The sequence below is a fragment of the Spea bombifrons genome, chromosome 2 (assembly GCF_027358695.1).
Source record: "Spea bombifrons isolate aSpeBom1 chromosome 2, aSpeBom1.2.pri, whole genome shotgun sequence".
In the NCBI taxonomy this organism is placed as follows: Eukaryota; Metazoa; Chordata; class Amphibia; order Anura; family Pelobatidae; genus Spea; species Spea bombifrons.
This window is the reverse complement of record NC_071088.1, coordinates 28,944,370-28,951,637: the sequence shown is the minus strand read 5'-3', so window position 1 is coordinate 28,951,637 and position 7,268 is coordinate 28,944,370.

The window sequence follows — 7,268 nt, the reverse complement described above, 5'->3', positions numbered from 1 at the left end:
TGGAAGTTCAACATGGCACCTCATGGCAGAGAACTCTCTGAGGATCTGAAAAAAAGAATTGTTGCTCTACATAAAGATGGCATTTTGTGAGATACTGTAGATAGTTGTAAACTTTAACATCCAATTAATTGAAACAACTACTTCAATAATTTTATACTTTTTACTAGTATTTAACTTAAAAGTGTGTTATGATCAAATATTTCTTTTGTATACTATAAACCTATGACAGTAGTCCTATCCTTGCAGGCTTTGTATTGCAGGTTATTGGCCTTTACTAGACTTTATCTTTGAAAAGATCACAATTCTTCTGATAAATCTCCATCAAAGTGTAATGGCCATTAAGTTATAAAACAGCAATGTGCAATACCGTACTCATTTATACATAACTAAGAAACAACTCATAAAATTAAGATGTACTTCTGTTCCCTGACTCATTGGGAGAATAACAAACTGTTCGTAAAATCTTCATGTACAAGTAGAGCATTTCTATCCCACCTCAATTCCATTTTCATCACAAAGAAATCTTCTCCCCAGAATTGGCCCACAAGTTGATTTCCAGCCATTACTGAACTACAGAGTGCATTAACAAAACAAACAAAACAAACAGTCACACAAATTGTGCTCATGTTTACTATAACATGTAAACATTATATAAAGCATTTATTGTGTACACACCAATACCATATATTAACAGGACCAGTAAAAATGATGATATCTAAAAATTAATCATAAGGCAGAGAAGACAGAAAACAAATAACATATCAAGTCATATATTGAAATGTTTCCATTTTTTTTCAATTTATTTATGGTCATTCTAGTCCAAAGCTATGAAATCAAGGGATGACATTTTATTTTGTAAACTCTCAATGTAAAATATATACTGCACAAATAAAATGAGCAGCCTCGTAGAAACTACACAGCTTTTCATTTTGTGTTTTTTGTTAATCAGTATGATTGTTTTAGAGATATGTTCTTTTACAAACAGAAACTTTTTATTTCAGTATAGTGACCTTAGTGGGATTTCGTGACAATATCAGCTTAACTAATTACTTGCTATGCCTTGACCACACTTCCCTTATCAAGAAACCAATCACGTTCTAAAAAAAAAAAAAAGCGTAATAACTTGGTTAGAGGTAATCATATAGATCCTGAAAAGAGGTAACAAATACCAATTTTCACTGTAATAAGGTAGATGGTTAATAAACATTTATTAAAGACAATGAAATAAAAAAATGTTAGATTTAAGAAACTTCTTGAAATTATTTCAAAATTCACTACAGTGTATTAGGTACTTATCCCAAGTCGTCCTTACATGACTCCATATTAATGCCATAATTAGACAAGTTTGATTATTGCTATGTTTAATTTATGTTCCCCAAATGTCTGTCACATCAGTTATTCCATGAGACCTGAAGTTCTTTTTACCTATCTTCATTTCCCCTGTTTGTGTTTACAGTGCCCAACATGGTAAATAGAAGAAATGTTATTCAGGCCACACAGTTTATCCCTATGGTTTATATCGTTTCATTTCTCAAAAAAAACCAAGAAAGTTAATTCTTCATATCTGAATCCGACAAATGGGGAGTTGTTAACCAGGTCCTATTTGCTAATTACATAACTCTTGCCTTTAAAGCTGAATGGGATGATACAAGCAATTTACTAGGATCATTGAGCTGTGATTGGAGTGCTTTCAGAGCGAAGCAATTTAAAAAGTGCAATAGGTATAGTCTCAACTATTGATCATCAAAAAGTAGGTAGTGCCTTTTTCTGCTTTGGTTCATAAGAAATTGCTGCACAATTGTAATTTTAACAGAAAAACAAGCAAACGTTTGGATTTATTACTTCACTATATATATATATATATATATATATATAATCACTTGAATTATTCCTCATGCATACCAACTTATGTATTTATCAATTCACGACATTCTGGTAAACAGGATGATGTACCATACAATATATAATAATAGCAGAGCTTAACTTTTTATCACATTGATCAAAGAAATAAAATCAGAGTAATTGTTAAATCCGTATCCCACCAGCTAAGAATTATATACTAAAGGTTCCAAGCGTACCACGTCTCACTGTACTAATCTATTTCTTTACCAATTTCATACTACTTATTGATGATTGGAGTCTGTGTTTCAGCTAAATATAGAGAGCAGAAATATTCTACAAAACAGTTAATTCACAAATGAACACAAGGATGATCAAGCAACGAAACATGAAATTAAATGTGAAGTAATTATTTTTTTGTTTGTCTCTGCCTTTCATATTATTTTTTGAAATCGCCAATGGAAATCACTTCATAGGCATTTCTAGCATTCGTACTATAATGATTAAGGGAAAACCAATTCGGGCTCCTGGTTTAATTAATCCAGCAAAATGAGTTTATTGATCAGTGTAATGTAATTCATTTTAAATTTGAAAACTATGGATGGTTTAAAAAAAAAAATTGCAATGACAAAAGAAAGTAAAACAAAATACAGTAATGTACGGTATATATATGTATATGTATATATATATATATATATATATATATATATATATATATATATATATATATATAATACAGTAACATACTTAACAGTCAAGTTGATTTCTATTCACATTTGAGATTAAACTAGCTTCTTAGTTAAGGTTTAAAGCCTACACATTTTTGTTGTTTAATGTATGTGTCAAGTGGTGCATCCCGAGTAGGTTTAACCCTAGGTATGTCCTTTTGATTTTGTCTTTCTCCTAGTCTGCGTGCTTGTTATATATTAGAGTGTTTCCAAATGAGTAATGGTGTATTGTGTATTTTCAGGTCTCCTAATCTCAGCAGTGATTGACATGGCATGTGGCTTCTGGTCATCAGTCTTCAGGCTGTTCCAACACTGAAGATTTTTGGAGCAAATGACGATATGACATTTTAGTCCATTATCAAATATCATCAGCTCAACATTCCACATACTACATTTGGATTCTTGGATACTGTACCTGTGCTACATTCACTCTTTTAAAAGCAATAGGTTTATGCACGTCCATGTAATAAAAGTGTTGAGCTAAAATTGTTATCAGTGCCCATGTGTAAAACTATTATAGCTAGGAAAAACACTGACAGAAATACAATATTTGCACAGTTTTGAACCATAAGCACATTCTAGTGTACTAGAATTCTCCCTTACTTTCTCTCAGACCATATCTATGGCTCTGGTTGTAATTCCCATGGGTATCCTGATTTCTGTGAAAGTATTAGTATTTCTACCCACTCTGCAACATGAGAAAGAAATCTCAATTTAAAAATAAAAAGCTGCAACCTTACCTTTTTTCCTTCTGGTAAATTAAACCCACCGAGGCGAAAGACTAAAGCAAATTGCACCACTTTTTGTACATATACCACACAAAGTGAATAAAAAGCCATGATTTTACGTTTTTGTTCTCATTAAAGATGTTGAGGTAGATTTGTGCATACTGTAAAGACACATACACCAAAAATAAGGGGTTGCTAAAGTGCAGGTTAATAATAGCACCACTTTTTATACATAATCCTCAGTTGCAAAATGCAAAGCTTTTGTTGTCCTATTCCTACAGGCCTTAATAACATGTGTGGAAATCGTAAGACTGGATTACCCTGTTGATTCCAGTTTTTTATATGAATGTCAGTGATTCAAAACACACATTGCATGAGATAATAAAAAGATTAAAAGATAACGATAAAAAATAATTAACTGGTTTAGTCATTACGTACACATTCCCTTATGCACAAATTGTTCTGTTTTCATAAAAAGGTCTTTCACAAGTTTTTTTCCCCCACAGGAGAAGATTATAAATAAATAAACAATGCACATGCACAAGGAAAATATTTTCACTATTGTGTTAGTCTTATTTTATCTTTTAGTCTTATAGTCTGATGGATAAATCTAGAGAGCATTCCTGGGTTTTAAAGGAATTGTCATGTGCAAAAGAAAGTAGACCGTCTTTGAATTCTATGCTTTTATGTATCAGGACATAATAACAGTCATCTGTTCCTTGGCAGGTCTAAAAGTTAGGTAACTACAATCTCAGAGGATCAGCAACACATTACATATTACATATGTCATGATTCATTTAAAGCCAAAATGGAGAAGCCATGTGTGAAAAACTCAGTACACCCTTGCTTCCATAGGAATTAAGATGTAAAGTAGCAGACAGGTACCGCTCATCAAATGCCCTTAATTAATTGATCATCAGCATCAGTGACCACCTTTGTAAAAGCCAAAGTTTGCTGGTCTAGAGCATACGTTTGTGTGTGTTAACACAACGCCAAGGAAGAAAGACATCAGTAATGATCTTGGAGAAGCAATTGTTGCAGCCCATCAATATGGAAAGAGTTATAAGGCCATTTTAAAACAATTTAAAGTCCATCATTCTACAGTTAGAAAGATCATTCAAAAGTGGAAAACATTAAACACAGTTGCCGATCTTCCCAGGAGTGGATGTCCCAGCAAATTCACCCAAAAGTCAGACCATGCAATGCTCAGAGAAATTTCCTAAATCCCAAGAGTTACTTGTCAGTACAATGCTAAATGTACAGTACAATCATGACAGTACAATTAGAAAAAAAGACTGAACACGTATGGTTTGTTTGGAAGGATTGCAAGGTGAATGGAGTATGGCAGCACAGCTTAGGTTTTTAAAGCTGCATTTCAACAAACCACAAGGCTTCTACAACAATGTCCTTTGGACAGAAGTGACCAAAATGGTGATGTATAACGCACAGCGCTACATTTAGTAAAAACCAAACATAGCATCTCAAACCCTTCATGTGAACTGTCACATTTTTGTTCTCATGTATTAAAGATGTTGAGGTAGATTTGTGCATACTATAGAGACACATACATCAAAAATAAGGGGTTGCTTGAATGCAGGTTAATAATAGCACCACTTTTAATACATAATCCTCAGTTACAAATGTTGTTGTCCTATTCCTACACGGTGATGGAGAGGTGATGATTTGGCTTGTTTTGGCCTGGCCTGGGAACCTTACACTTATTGAGTCGGCCATGACCTCCTCTTTATACCAAAGTATTCTAGAGTCAAATGTGAGGCCAACTGTCCGACAGCTAAAGCTTAGCACCAGGACAATGATCCCAAGGACACCAGGATCTGAAAAAGAAAAGAATGAATGTGTTGCAATGGTCCTATCAACAAATGCCTGCAAACCTCAATGAACTGAAGCAATGTTGTAAAGAAGAGTGGGCTAAAATTCCCCCACAATATGTGAGAGACTGATGAAGTCATAAGAAAACAATTACTTCAAGGTATTGCTGCTAAAGGTGATTTTATAAGGTTTTGAATCATAAAGGGTACATAGTTTTTCACCTATGTCTTCTTTTGGCTTTATTTTTTGAATAAATTATGACATGTTGTAATATGCCATGTGTTGTTCATCTGAGGCTGTATTTACCTAATTTTTAGACTTGCTTAGAAAAAGGTGACTGTTCTGATATGTAAAACCATAGAATTCAATTTTTTAACCCTAAGCCTTTGTAACAAATACCAACATAGCCAAAAATGACCCCTTAAGGCTAACTAAAACCCAGTTACAGTTATCATTCTTTCTCCTGCTTATGATTACGATGAGGAAGAGAGAGTCAGAGAACAGAGGCAAAATCTGTGCCTACAAACATTGCCTTTGTCATCTGATGTTACCCATGCATGTAATTTGCTGTGGAACTGGTAACATACATGGAAATTGCTGTAGACTGACTGCTTGGGCCATGGAGAGGTCAGCAACAGTGATGCAACAGTAGTGCCCTCACAATCACATTGATCGAGGCAATGTTAGGGCAAGGATTTTATGGCATTCTTAGTACATCGTCGGCTGAAAAGATGTTAAAATTAAGACTCAGAATGCTGTTGAACACATATCAAATTATATAGAGTTATTATAGAAGTATTTCTTTATCTAACCACAGGAGCATGGGTGACCACATAGTGAATCTTAGTTAAAAGGCTGAGCAGTTCCCTCAGTTAGCATGTTATACTACACACACAGTAACACAGGTTCAGGGATCTGTATCGGAATAAGGGATTATTAACCAATAAAGGTTATTACTTTGATCATGACTTTACTCCTATGCATTGTACATTTCCATATTCTTAGACAAATAATTTTTTTTATTTCTGTTTATCTGTTGTTAAAAAAGTAGGTTCTCCCTAGAAAGAGTTAAACACTTTATTCCTATAACTACCTGGATACTATTATGATTTGCAATAAATGTTGACTACATAAAGAATACATCTTCCCCCATATGGAACATATTCAAGTGGGTTCTCCAAAATATAAGCAATTAGATGCAACAGCTTGACGCACAATATTCATTTTTTCTTTTTGATTGAAGTATGAACACTTTAGTTTTGTAACCACCTCCCCACAATTCTCCCCAAAGCAAATACTAGATAAACTTCCATTATTCTGTAAAGAAAATGATCTTTGATCTCAATCATTGGAATAATATTCTTTCTCAAGAGTCAGAAGCAAATCGATCTTCACAGTTTCAATTTTGCTACAGGAAAAAGTGATAAAATGTAGCGTGCTTTGAAGTTACAAATGCAATTGGGACCACATAAGAATTGTACATTTAACCATCATATAGACACTTATCTCAAGATGACTATCTCTATGCCCTTCAGAGTAATAACTCTAACAGCTGTGAATGTGATAGAGAGCTTAAATGTTATGACTCATTTGTGTCTACCAACTCAAAAACTCTTAAGAAAAAATATATTGAATAACACGAGGGGCTCTCAGGCAGGCTGCAAATGACAAGCCATTAACATAAAATGTCACCTATTACCGTTGTTCGCATTTTGAAGCGCCTAGTTTAAGTCAGAAATGTAGCCAAGCTTTCAAATGAATTATTTTATCATCTTATCACAAAAGTAATGGAATTCATATGTAAACGTACAAGGCATCCATTTATAATGCAAAAATCTGTGGCCTTCTTTACCTGTCAAGAATGAGCGTAAAAGAGAAAGAAATACTGGATGTTTAAAAAAGCATAATGTGTTGTTGTAAATGTATCAAATCTATTATAAAAAAATCATTGTTTGGTAAACCAGGTTGAGGGGTCAGGTGCACTCCAGGGCCATTGTCAGATATGTTGAGTACCAGTCTATGCATATCTGGAAACATTCTTACCCTAAGGCCTGTCAAAGTTTTAACCCTTTAGAAGCTCATCAGAGTAATCTATCTAGTGACTCAACAAGCTTGCCAAGATTTAAAGCAGGGGTATAATTAT